This window comes from Neolamprologus multifasciatus, chromosome 11 (genome assembly GCF_963576455.1).
Source record: "Neolamprologus multifasciatus chromosome 11, fNeoMul1.2, whole genome shotgun sequence".
In the NCBI taxonomy this organism is placed as follows: domain Eukaryota; kingdom Metazoa; phylum Chordata; class Actinopteri; order Cichliformes; family Cichlidae; genus Neolamprologus; species Neolamprologus multifasciatus.
This window is the reverse complement of record NC_140449.1, coordinates 5799789-5813999: the sequence shown is the minus strand read 5'-3', so window position 1 is coordinate 5813999 and position 14211 is coordinate 5799789. Positions and strand designations below refer to the sequence as shown.

At 42.0% G+C, this 14211-nt stretch overlaps 1 protein-coding gene across 6 annotated transcripts in view; it reads left to right on the top strand.

The window, feature by feature from the left end:
* The window catches only part of LOC146507676 (low-density lipoprotein receptor class A domain-containing protein 4-like), a 275368-nt gene that overhangs the window by 177899 nt on the left and 83258 nt on the right, over positions 1 to 14211 (top strand). The window contains exon 3 of one of the 6 annotated variants that reach the window (XR_014876985.1): positions 1 to 14092. This exon is cut by the window's left edge and continues 17661 nt beyond it. The exons of the other annotated variants lie outside the window; for them this stretch is intronic. The gene's annotated coding sequence lies outside the window, so the exon portion shown is untranslated. The remainder of the gene's footprint in view (positions 14093 to 14211) is intronic. 6 annotated transcript variants of the gene reach the window in all.

The following is a 14211-nucleotide window of genomic DNA, read 5'->3' as shown; positions in this document are numbered from 1 at the left end:
TTCCAATTACAAGACGAACTGCCAACTCTTGAGCCACGATCGCCTCTTGAGCCAGCCATACATTTTATTCTGCTGGAGCCTATCTGCTGGGGGGGGGGGGGTGGCATCTATCCCAGCTGTCATAGGGTGAGAGGCAGAGTACACCCTAGACAGATCGCCAGTCTGTCACAGGGCTAACAAAGAGACACAAGCAACTGTTCACATTCACACCTATGAGCAATTTAGAATCACCAGTTAACCGACCCCACAAACTAATGTCTGCACGTTTTTGGACTGTGGGAGGAAGCCGGAGTACCTTCAGAGAACAGAGGAATGAGGAGGACATACAAACTCCTCACAGAAAGGCTCCGTGCAGATGGTGGAGTCAAACCCAGGACCTTCTCACTGTGAGGCAACAGTGTTAATCCTCCAGCACTGGAGGATTAACACTTTATGTTGTATTATGCTTATCTATTGTCTTTGTTTTGAGATTGTGGGTGGATGGACGGCTCACTTACTGCAGACCAAATCTATCAGAGAATGAATTTGTTATAGCTAGCTAGCTAGTATCATCAGTTCTGTTGATTCACCCTCCTTCTGCTGTTTAATTGTTTCTCTCTTTCTTCTTTAAAGATAATAGAAAAGGATTCCACACTGAATGGTTTGCCTGGTATAGCGTATTTTTCTAATTAAAAATCGACAGTGCGCCTTACCGATTTTATGTGGTACACGGCTCTCAAAAATCTGTCAAAACATGTTTTAGTACGACTTTGTTAAGCTACGAAGTCTACCGTAATCAGAGCCTCAAAATCAAACAAACACTGCGGCATAACTGAGAGTTAAAAACTGTCTAAATTCTTTCATCTTTAATAAAATGATCAGCGTTGCTGCTTTACCAGGTGTAACAATTAAGTTTAACATCCAGGCATCCATGAAAATAGAATTTATTAAATTTAACAGAGTTAGCAGGAAGTTAGCTAGCTAGTTTCCATCTAAAGATGATATAGCATGTTCTGACTGAGAAATTTCTGAAAAAATTAAAGCGTACAGCTGTGCTATCACTTCCAACATAAATGAAGACAGAAAACTAAACAGCAGTGACGTTTGTAGGGTTACTGAAGTTGGGCTAGCTGGTATATAATGATGTGCTACGTGATTGCTAGAGACACAGCTATGTTAGCATAACAAACAGTGAAGCTGGAGGATGAACGCCAACTTTTTTCCACTCGTTAACGTGAGGGTTCTCGATGGTTTGGGACAAATGCAATCACATGGCAGGATGCTGTAAACAGACCAAACTTCAGTCAGGCGAACAACTGAGATAATCCATCCACAACACGAGGTCAGGTATTAATATATTGCAACAACATGGGAACAGAGCAGCTGCGAGAGAATTCAACATTAATGAATCAATGGAGGAAGTGGAGGAAGCAAGAAGAATAAGTTGAGTAAAGTTTGACTTATCTGACTGTTTTATTTCGCTTAATGGACCTTATAATACGGTACTTCTAATGCACTTCATATAGCCATAGTTGATAGGATGAACATTGTTCAGTCAGCAACTTTAAGTATGGAAGTACACAATTTCAAAAGCAACCACCTTCAATGCTTTGAGAACCCCCCAGAAAGCTGGCAAGCTGGCAGATTGCCGCTGATTCTACAACTCATTTGAATGATCACCTGAGTCACTACAACAGAGGTGAAGAGTGCAAAGTTAGTGTGTCATGTTACAAAAGGCAGCTTTAAATTAAGTTTAATGCTTCTTTAAATGTGAGGCATGTCGGTAATACAGGCCCCAGATCTGCCAAAGAATAAACTCTTTGTATTCACAGCTTTGTTTTACTTTACAGTTTTGTTCCACTTCGGCATGGTTGTGCTAAGGTTTGCTGCACCTGTAACCTGTTTGCTCACGTTCCCAGATTGCACTCTGTTGCTGCATAATAAACTCCAATGAACCAAGAGTCCTTAATGAACAAATGCATGATTGGTTGCCCCGGAAAAGTTGGAAAGCTGATTCTGTTCATTTGGATGTTGCGTTTTTATGTTTCGTCTATCATCCAGGTGACTTCCTCAGCCGAGACTGGGATTTTCTTACCTGGATGATTGAGCGTGCATCAAGACTGATGGCAGCATTATGGTCATGGGACAGTAGTTTGATTAAAAACATCTATGCATCTGCAAAAAATAATCTTTTTTTTCCCCTTTTCCAAACTGATAAATGATGGACGGTGAGGAGTTTCATTCTCAGCATTGTAAGCTAGCAGCCGTACAGTCGCATGGCAGCTTCTGGGCTGTTGCTCATAAGGAGAGCTGCTGCATTGCAGCACAAAATTAGTGTGTCAGTGTGCAGGTTGCCAGATGATGATTCCTCGTGTTTTCTGGCAGCTGAAAGAGAATAAAATGTTGAATTTCTAAACAGCTTCAGTAGCAGTGGAGCCGGAGTCTAATGTTGTGTGCACAACACAAGAACTAATAGGACTTCTAGAATAATCCGCTGATGAAATAATGATGAATGATATAATAAAATAAATCAATAACTTTGCCTTTTGTGTTCCAGCAGACATTTGCTGCATTGGAAGATGTTTTTCTTCTTTGCCGGAGGCGTTGGAAGATTAAAGTCAGTGCTGAAATGTTGTGACTATTAACAAATGCAGTTCTTAAAACTGTAAAGCTGTAAATTTGTGAGACACTACAAAAGGTTGTAGCAGATTAAACAAGTGTGGGGGGTGGAATCTGAGTTCTTCGCTGCTGCAGTCAGCACAAAATGCAGCTTAAAGCATGGTCCTAATCTCACTGCACTCACACTACTTGAAAAAAATGAAATACAGAGGAATGCTGATGACACTGTGTTTCCCTTATGAAAGTTTTCAAAGGTAACAAGAGTGTCTGCCCAGAATTTCACAGATAGAACACAAAATTCATAGAAGAGACGAGATGAAAATAAAGCTGCAGCGTTATTTTCAAATTTGTAATTTTGGAGGTGTAAACTGTAGTAAGAATTCTGTGTAGGCAAATGGGCTTTTATAACAGTTAAACACTGTTATTGCGCACCATGTGATGCACTGAATGTTAATAAAAATTATGAATGAATTGTTCATTTCCTATATCAGTATTTTGTACGCACTCGTGTGTTTTTTGCTGAGGGAAATTCTGTATTCTAATAAAAAATGAAAAAAACCTCTATCAAAGGAAACCAGAGTCTGTTCGTACAGTTGCTGGATGGTGGGAATTATTAAAGCGTGGTTGCTAAGTTGGCACTTGCAAACTAATTATCCTTTGTAAGCTGAACATAACCTACTTCAAAAAAGCAACCGAAGGCAGAAGGACTGTTTGCTGAATTGTGTGAAAGTGTCAGGTCGGGTGGTGGAGGCTAGTTTGTGCTACGGGAACCAAACAGAAGAAACTTCACGCACATTTCCAGGTGTCATGCTAAATGGATTAGCAATACTTCCTTCATCTCACAATGCCAGAAAAAGAGGAACAGACCTGTCAGATAACATGCACTCACTGAGCACTTTATTAGCTGCGTTTTTGCCTTCAGAACTGCTTTCATCCTTCAGGTGTGCTGGAAGTTGGAACAAGGTGCTGGAACTATGCTTTAGAGATTTCGGTCCATAGTGACATGATAGCATCACATAGTTACTGCAGATTTGTTGGCTCTCTTATTAAACCACATTCCAAAAGTGCTCATTTGGATTGAGATCTGATGAATTTGGAGGCCAATAGAGTATAGTGAACTCATTTTAATGTTCAAGAAAGCAATTTCAGACGATATGAGCTTTGTGACATAGTGCATCATCCTACTGGACGCAGCCAATAGAAGATGGGTACGCTGTGATCATAAAGAGATGGATATGGCCAGTCAACAATACTCAGGTAGAACGGTAGGATGTGGTGTTTAGATGATGCTCAGAGCCACAAACCGCTTTAATATCAGACGATGTTTTCACAGACCGGCTTTAAGGTGTCGCTGATAAATACAACAGAATAAAACGATACGACCAAGACAAAAACTGTGGTATTTTGTAAATATAATAATAATCATGAACTCACTGTGTAATTGTGTAACGTTATTATAATAATAATAATAGCGCTTTTCAAGGCACCCAAAGCGCTTTACAATGCCACTATTCATTCACACACTGGTGGAGGCAGCTACAGTTGTAGCCACAACTGCCCTGGGGCAGACTGACAGAAGCGAGGCTGCCATATCGCGCCATCGGCCCCTCTGGCCAGGCCAGGGATCGAACCGGCGACCTTCCGGTTATAGATGTGCTTCCCAACCCCCTGAGCCACGGTCGCCCCATTATTAGCATTGTTAGCAGTGTCCTCTTGAAATGCGCCAACAACATTGAGAGTAACATCCTCCTCTCTGCCCCTTAATGCTCTGTGGTCGCTACGGTAATGTGTAAATATTTCTTTCAAAATAAGACACACAACTACAACACGGGAAAAGACCCAGGGAGACCGAGTCAACGTTAAAAACCCTGAAAACCATCAATTTTACACCCGAGCCTCAACTCTCCCGGCCCGGTACCAAACAACTCACGGACCGGCACCGGCCCGTGGCCTGGGGGTTGGGGACCGCTGTACTAAAGGGCTCAAAGTGTGCCCAAAAATATCCCTGGAACCAGCAGCTTTAACTGTTGATTAAAGGCAGGACTGGTCTATGCTTAATGTTATTTACAGCAAATTCTGACCCAACCATGTGAAGCTGACAGGATTGGCATCTTGTGCAGTCTTCTGCTGCTGCAAGGTTCAGTGTGTTACTCTGTGTACCATGTGTGTGTCTTTGTATCACCTCAAAAAGACCCCAAAAAGCATTCTGGAGAATTTCCTTTAACCTCTGGCATCAGGCAAGCAATTTCTCTCTTTTCAGACCATTCTTATATGCGGCCTGTGTGGTACCAACAACGATGACACATTCACAGTCACTTAAATCATCTTGAAATTTCAGCTCTGACTTTGGTACAGAAGTGTGAAAAGCAGTGAGCTAGCCTAGCTAACTTTCCATGTTCGGTTTAGCCACATTAGCCTAATAGTTTAGCTAAGCTTGTTATTTACTCATTAATCATTTTAATGGCAATAGTTTCGAAAAAAAATGCTCCAAAAGGTGCATTAATGAAAATATCCTTTTGCTAAAAAAAATGTTTATTATGAAGGGTCCCATTGAATAACTAACAGCAAACTCCATGTAGTATCTGCAGCTGGTGCATCTAAGCAGCTTAGCATCTGCTGAACAGCAGAGTATGTAGGAGTGAACAGAACAAGTATTTTTACTTACTAAGGTTGAGACCAAAACTGAATGTTTAGAAGAGTAAACACTGAATTTTATTCGGAGGTGGGCAGAAGCACAACACAAAATGAAGACTAACATTGGTCCTTATCTTCTGCTAACGGTTTGCTAACTTGTTAGTCTTGTTTTGTTTGTTTTTTTTACAGTTGAGCCATTGTCGATTTTTATATGGTAAGTATTGAAATGTTAATGTTGTGGGTTAACCGTGTTTTCTTCACTGGGTATTAGTTTGTCACAAAAGGCCTGGCTTGTATAAAGAGAGAAAAAGGAAGAGGAAGAAAGTAAAGAAAAGAGTGTACAAAGAAAAGGGATAAACAGGCAGAACATGCTTGTGTTTGTGTGTCTAGTCTTATCAGCTTGTGGTTAAGGTGCGCAGTGCAGGCATGCTATCCTCAACGGCTGCTTCTGAGCAAGGCTCAACCACTTAAACAAGTCCTCACACAAATGCAGTGAACCCACACACACAACCAACAACACAAATTCAAAAGCTCAAATAGATAGTCATGGAAATTGCGTCTGACCCACACACACACACACGCCTTACAAATACCATTCATCTTCGTAATTAAAAAAGAACAGGATGTCCGAGTAAGAAATGAGACAAACTCCTCTAATCTCATTGTCAAGAGAAAGCAGGGAGTTCCACCAGACAAGCACGTAATTCTGTCACTCCCTTTGTCTCCCTCTTCCTCACACACATATACACACAAACACACACACCTACTCCGGTCCTTTTTTCTTCGTCGTTCTCCTTCTCTTCCTCTCCGAGTTGTTCTTTTTGGACAGAGTTGCACTGCCCTTTTCAAAGTTATTTCGAACGCCTCAGGCTCCCATTAGTATTCAGCTTAACGCTGCCTCTCTTTGTTTCAAGGAGAAATTGCCAACTCTTAGCCTAAATTTTGCAACAAGACATTGGCAAATGGTCTGCAGCCCAGACAAAAATGATACGATTCACCTGAGTACCCCTCCTTCCTCTCCTTCTTTCTTTCTGTCTTTCTTTCTCGCCTTTCAACCGGCTGCCCACCGTCACACACCTCCCCTCACCCGCACTCCTCGGTGGGTGCTGTTATGAATCGATTTGGTGGAGGTTATTGCCGTCGTGAGCAGGTTTTGAAATTTGTTTTCTTCTGAAATTGGATTTTGGCCTCCCCTTATTTCTCTTATCCAGGCAATATGCTACTCTGCATCTACCTGCAATTAGGCTGTTTCATCATCTGAAATCTTTGCTATATCTCACACACACGCGCACACACACACGCACACACACACACATACTTGGAAATCCGTATGAATGGGCTTGTGTGTGAGGAAGGGAAAGGGAGACAGACAGACAGGTAACCAGCCAACTCTTGTTCTAGACCTTGTCACCCTCTCTCATGCCCATCTATCATAGAGCACAAACACACACACACTCACACTCACTTATTCACACATACTCTTATACAGCCATCCATCACACTCGATCAGTCAGTAAACCTGCTGAATTTTTCATCTCTCTTTCACCTGTTGAGAACCAGCTGCAGTCAAGAAAATATTCAATATTTACTGACCTGCACGTGTGCACAAATGTGTGTGTGTGTGTGTGTGTGTGTGTGTGTGTGTGTGTGTGTGTGTGTGTGTGTGTGTGTGTGCATGCGCGTGTACACACATGTAACCTTCTGCGGTCTGTAGCAGACAGTCTGCATCAACCCTTGTGTCTTCAAAGGCAGCCGCTAGTTCGGCGCAAACACACACTTACACACACGCTCCCTTCTCTCCTACATGATTTTGAGCTTGAGAATCAATGTGAGGGCAGGTCCGGCCTGTGATGCTCTCAGATATCGACCGAGATGTGTGGGAGCCCGAGGTGGTATCTGTATCTGTAAATGTTTTGATGGATTTGCAGCATCCTGTAACCGCTGTTCCACTTCTTCATTTTTTTTAGGCTCTCAGACAGAAAGACAGGCGGACAGACGCACAGGTGCTTCAGTATTGATGACGAACCTTGGGAAAGCGTCTTTGATGCCATTGACGGGCGTCTTATGTCTCAATGTGCGGTGACTGATTCAAACCGGTAGAAAACTCAAATCCTGGTTGCTTTTATTTCTCCTTAAAATCATTTGATTTCAGTTTGGCGCTGAAGATTTACTCGTCGGCACTCGAAAGTCTCCTTGACCTCAGTTTGAATAGTTTTTGAATTTGCTGAACATTGTTTGTTCTCGTTAATGTCTGATAACTATTGCCACCTGCTCGCTGGGAGATTGTACAATGTCAATTTACAGTCACAGCTACAGACGCCAGGTATGATCAAAGGTGTTAGCAATGTGGTAGCACCTGTAACCTGTAAACATGTTACCTACTTATTCATTTTAACCCTTAAAGCCTGATTCATTCATGAAATAATTGATAATTAATTTTATTTTTTCTAACATTAAAAAAGAAATTAAGCATCAGTTTGTACCTATGAGTGTCAGTTAGTCTATTTTTTAGTTTTAGTTTTAAAAAATATATGCATATGTTTTTTTTTTAATCAGACTAACAATGTAGACTCATACTAACCTTGGTTACAAGGATAAAGGGTTTCATGGTTCATTAGTGTTCAAATCAGTTGCACATTGTTTCGTTTCGTTTCCCCGGCAACACTCTCTGCTGCTTTGTGATATTGAAAAGATTGAAAAATCTTAATGTCACGGTTTTAACTTTGTCACGATCCACCTGACTGGACTCTTACAAGCTTGCTGTGACACAAGCCAGTGCAGGTGTGTAGGATGTGAAGAACGAGGTCTTTCCTGCCTGACGAACACAAGACACCAACAGAGCTCAGAGTAGGATGTGTTTCCATCACACATTAACATCAACAGCTTCAGCCTCATAGTGTGAGAACAGACTCACTGATTTCACATGACGCTCCATCGTTCCACTTCGAATGCACGCTAAGTTGCCAGACGTCAGCTGCGACTGAACTTTGAGACAACTGAAAATGAAATACAGCAAAAGTAGTTGGACAAACACATCTTGGCGAACGACACAAAGTGATGAGCCTTTAGCGTCACCGCAGAGACAGAGTGCTGCTCGGTGACAAAGTGTAATGAACACAGTTCTGTAGGATTCTTCTTCTCCTCCGACTCGCAGATGCCCTGAAAGCATTTCTGACAAAGTCACGTTGGAAACTTGATATTTGTTTGTTTACCGGCACGCTGTGTTCCTCCCTCTCCCCGAGTATCACACCTTCATGACGGTGGCGTGGGCGGCGACGGTGTGTGGTTTCCATGGTGACAGACTGATCATTATGGGCTGTGGGATGCCATCATCTCCTCTTTATGTTCCAGATGTTCGCCAGAGATGCTGACTGAGATGGGAAAGGCGTGAGGGGGTTTGTGTGTGTGTGTGTGTCCCTGAGGGATAGTCATCACTTGTTTGACATTGTGAGTGCTTAGGTGTGTGTGTGCCCTGATTTTACTCTGTGTGTGTGTGTGTGTGTGTAGATTGGTGGGTGTGTGTGGCTGCAGCTGCATAGGGGACACCAAAAAGAGTGCTGATGAACAGGGAAAGAGTTGCTGACTGAGATGCAGAGCTGAGCTTCATGGTTGGAGGACGAAACACAGTGGGATACAAACACACACACAAACACACACACAGAGGGATAGTCACTTTATTTGCATATTAAGTAGAAACAAGCTCCCTGAATCAGAGATCCAGGGTTCAGCTCCCCGCTCAAGTGTCCTTGAGCAAGACTGAGTCCCTGCACATCTAGATTTGTTAACCTTTAAGTTCCCACTAGAGATGTAGAATTTCCGTTTAAAAAAAAAGAGTTGTGATTAACACTGGGATTTTTGGATTGGACTGTTTAAAATACAACGTCACGGCACTTTTATGTAAAAGACGTAACACCAGTCAGACTTAGTCACGCTTCCAGAAGACTTTCATCACAGCAGGAGTTTGAACATCTGCATCCATGACGCGACTGCTTTGGATAATGCTCTATTCCCGTAACTTCAATATCAAAGCAGCTATCAAAATATTGCAGTCTAGTTAAGAAAACTGTGACCTCGAGCATCTTATGTCACTCGATGAACCGAGTGAGGTGGGAGTGCCGCGGTGTTATCAGTGTTGTGGAAATGTTTGAAAGACGTGGAAGCGACATCATAGGATGTTGGAAAAGGTATTTCATCTGTTCAGTGTGTTCGAGGTCTGCCCTCAGGTGTCCCACATGTTAGTTGTGCCTGAAAAACCTTGAGTATTATTTCTCAATAGGCGTTTAGATCCAATAGCCAAACTACCTCGTTTACCTGTTTTTCAATATTTAAGGTTGTCTGAGATTTCTCTGAAAGACTGAGCACAGCTGCTCCGTGTAGGAGACTCATTTTGGCCATTTATATTCCCATTCTCATTTTTGTGGTCATTACCCAAAGCTAATGACGAAAGGTGACACCTGGATTATAGACTGACTGGTAAATCGAAAGCTTTTTCCTTCCCCGATCGAACTCTGGCCTGCTGCTGAGCTCTGTGAGAGTGAGCCTAGAAACTCTATAAAGTAAACTAATTTTGGCCGCTTATGTCTCGCTCCATTTTATCCTCCGTCTTTGAGAAGCTTTGTGAACTCTGTCACAGTCCACAGTTCTCAGCCGAGTTTCACAGCCTCACATTTTAGGTGCTGACTCTGAAAATGGCTCAAATCCACATTTTATCATTTGTGAAAAGTCTCCAATCTCAACAACCTTTTTCATTACGTTATATTATTTTGTAGATGCAGGAAACTGCATTTGCAGGTTTGCTTTTTCTTCTTTTTTCCGTTGTTATTGATTCAGAACCTCTGACACCTCCACAAACACAACAGTTTGTACAGAATATTTCATCTCTGCGTACAACTGCGCCAAATTCATAGAAGCAGATCAGTTGCACTGGCTGTCAAAATTTTACTGTTGTTGTACTTCACATTCACAAAAAGTCAAGTCTACGGTTCACATACATCTACATTAAATACACACTGAATGTCCGATTATTGTAGAAGGTTTAAGTTACCAATACAAAGCACCTTGAGGTGACTGCTGTTGTGATTTGGCCTTGTATAAATAAAACTGAAAATTAATTAACTTATATGATCGCCAATCTTAAAACTTGCCCCTGAAGGAAACACACAATCACCGCCACAAAATGAACCCAAGAGCTGAAATACTAACAATATGCCTGCAGATAGCTTTTTTCCTCCCACACGTCAGTTAATCTGTAATAATTCAATGTTAACAAGCTAATGTAACAAGCTAAGTATCACATGTGGAGTTCCCCAAGGTTCCATCTTGGGACCCCTTCTGTTTAACATTTACATGCTCCCACTGGCACAGATTATAAAGAACAACAAAATAAACTATCACAGCTATGCAGATGACATACAAATATATATCACAATGTCACCAGGAGACCGAGGTCCTGTACAGGCTCTTGGTAAATGCTTTGAGGAAATTAATGACTGGTTGTGCCACAATTTTCTCCAGCTAAACAAAAACAAAACTGAAGTAATAGTCTTTGGTGCCAAAGAAAAATGATTACAGGTCACCAGAGAACTTCAATCTATACACCTAAAACCTTTACACTGGCTGCCTGTCCGTCAGAGGATCAGAATCAGAATCAGAATACTTTATTAATCCCGAAGGAAATTAGGGTTACAGCAGGCAGCACGCTATTGGCGCATGCGCACTTACAAAGGAACCTTCTGACCAACTTTACACAAACATCACATTGGGAAGACATGTCAGAAAGGTAGGCTGATAGAAAAAAAAACAACGAAAATACATAATATGAGGTAAGAGGAGGAGAAAAAAAACTCCACTCAGACTGAGCTCCTAGTGGGAGAACAGTTTGATAACAGAAAAAACACCTCAGCACAAAAAGTACATGACTATCAGTACACCATAGAAACACAAGACAAGCAACAGGGGCGGGTAAAGGGTAAGAGAGAGCCGGTGTAGACAGCGCATCCGGTCCTGCAGCATGTCTGCGCTGGTCCAGTCGACTGCCATCTTCCCCGGTAGGGAACAAGCATCGAAGGCGTTTGGAAAGGGAGGGGGGATCAGTGTGTGTGTGTGTGTGTCCAGAGTTCAGCTGAGACCGTGTCCTTCGCCCCGCCAGGCTAAGTAAACAGTCTTCCAGCCAACCCAGGTGGCCTTAAAATAGACTTTAAAGTTCTGATGCTGGTCTATAAAGCTCTGAATGGTTAAGGACCAAAATACATCAGTGACCTCCTGACCCAGTATGAACCTTCCAGATCCCTCAGGTCATCTGGATCCGGTTTTTTTTATCAGTTTCCAGAGTCAGAACCAGACACGGAGAGGCTGCATTCAGCTTTTATGCCCCATATATCTGGAACAAACTCCCAGAAAGCCTCAGATCAGCTGAAACACTCAGTTTATTTAAATCCAGGTTGAAGACTCACCTGTTCTCAGCTGCATTTGAATAAGACACCAAATCCACACTTTTAAGCTTAAATTTCAAAACTTACATTTTATCTACTGATTTTATCTACTGTTCTGATTTTATCTACTGTTTCTTTTAATCAATTTTAAATCATGCTTTTTATTTGTTTTTGTTTTTTAATGTCTCTGTAAAGCACTTTGAATCACCTTGTTGTTGAATTGTGCTATATAAATAAACTTGCCTAACAACCTAAAGCTTCCAAATGATCCAAATTTTTACTCTTTAGGTTTTGCAGTGACATGCCTGCCATGTTGAGCATGTGATGCTGCAGACCAGAGTGAATAAGGCCTAAGTTATTTTTCGTACCACATATACAAATATAAACATTTTGCTGTTATGTTGGATGCATTTAGACTGAGACTTGCCTTTGCTGTATTTGTAATCAATAATATGCAATCACGTATTTTTGGTGTATTACTCTGCAGCACGAGCAAAGGTCAGATCATTTTCATTCCTGCCTGCGTGGCTATAAACTCTACGTCTTGTTGCCCCACAAATGACTGTCGTAATTCAATAATCATCTTCCAAAATTGTTGATTATTTTTCTATTGACTGTTGATTAATCAACGAATCATTTAACGCTACTTGACTATGAATGAAGTCGGTAAATGCTGCATAAACAATGCCTATGATTGCCCTGACTTGGTGTCTCTTTGTGCCCTAAATCAGTTGTGCACGCCAGCCTGTGGCACAGAGAACAAAAAGTTCTTCTTTTTCTATTTAGAAATAGCATAACTACCAGATTTCCTTAAAATAAATGTATGATCTTGTGGTTTGAGCTTTTTGAAGTTGTACATTTCACGCAATTCTTTTTGGTCTTTGGCCTTTTGATTGCCAGTAGGAGCTTTCTAAAAAAAAGCAGAACATTTTTATCTATACCTTCCAGCCTGTCTTAGTTATTTCCTCTGCACTGAATATTAGAAGGACGCCTCGTGTGACACGGTGCTTGCTGCTTTCCTGCCTCGACTTTGATCAGGATAACAACTCAAACAAGAAAATGTCATTTATCAGAACATGCTTACTCCTTTAATGAGCATAAATGTCACCCTCCAACCATCAGTCATGTTCCAATTGAGTTACAGCACTAACAAATCTGCTGTAATTACAGTGTATTGAATTATTAGAGCTGCACCTCCTTCACAAAAGGAGAGATGTGCTCTATGTTAGTTTGGAAACCAAAGAGATAAATCACAACTCAAAAGACAGAAGTTAATGGAAGGGAAAAAAAAGTTTCTCTTTTTTGGGTGTGTGGAATCAGAGCATTAACCAACTGATTGCTTGTCTTCCACTGTAAGTGCCTATTATTCATCCCAACAAAATGCATATCAGGAAAATTGCAGCCTGGCCAGCTTATTTGCTTCAAGTGCTGCTGCTGAGCTACTCTGAGAGCAAAATGAAAGAAAATGGCTTGTGCTCGTAGTTTGAAATAACACAGAGAAAGGAGGAGGAAAAAGTCTTGTACTCCCTCTCAGTCTAAATGCAGGCCTGTTTTATTGTGAATTAAATTGAAGTGGAACACAAGAGGAGGAAGAGTTTGAAATGCGGAGAGCAGAAGAGGAAGGGCAGGGAGAAGGGAGAGATAAGGGCTGAGAGGCTTAGAGACAGGAAGAGAGCAGAATGAGGAGGAAGCATGGAGGCAGAGAAAGTTGGGGAGGGTGGGGTGGGGGGGATGCTGAATCAGAGTGGGAAGAGAGAGATGCTGCGATAAGTACTGCAGAGAGGAAGTGGGGCTGTCAAGATAAAGACAGACTCAGACAGAGGGAGAAGGAGATTAGAGGCAGACTCCGACATTTCGAAGAACGACAAGGAAAGAAGGGAAGCAAATAAAAAGACGAAGAAAAAGAGCGACAGAAAAGAGGAAAGAGAGAAAGAGAGAGAGGCCAAGGAAGTGTCTTCGGGGTGCCAGGCAGGAGGAAGTGCCAGCCGCCGTAACCACGGCAGTGGCACTGTGGTCGCTATGGGAACCAGCAGAGCCGGGAAAAAAAAGAAAGAACAAGAAACACAGTTCGGTCATCGAGGCCAAACTGACTCTGTCCTTCCTCTTTTTTTTCTCAAGGAAGGAAACACAAGAAGAAATAATGTGAAGCAGCATTCACTGTCTGTAACCTTTTGGTATTTTACCTCCAGTCAGACGATCTGTTTCTCCACTTGGAATCCTACTTGTGGGGGGAATTAGTTATGTGAGGAAAAAATAGCATGTGGGACAAACAACCTGCAGCACATGTCCACACTTACGGGATGATTGCTGTGACATTTTAAGGACAGATGGCAGAAGCTGCCACTGTAGCTGTAGGTTATTGAGCAGAGCGGCGCAGGGTCAGGTTCATTCAACTACTTACTAAAGCTGTAGCGCTTAGGCTACATGGGGTGGCTGTAGCTCAGGTGGGAGAGCAGGTCATCTACTGATCGGAAGGTTGGTGGTTCGATTCCTGGCTTCCCCTAGTCTGCATGCCAAATATCCTTGGGCAAGATACTAACCCCAAATT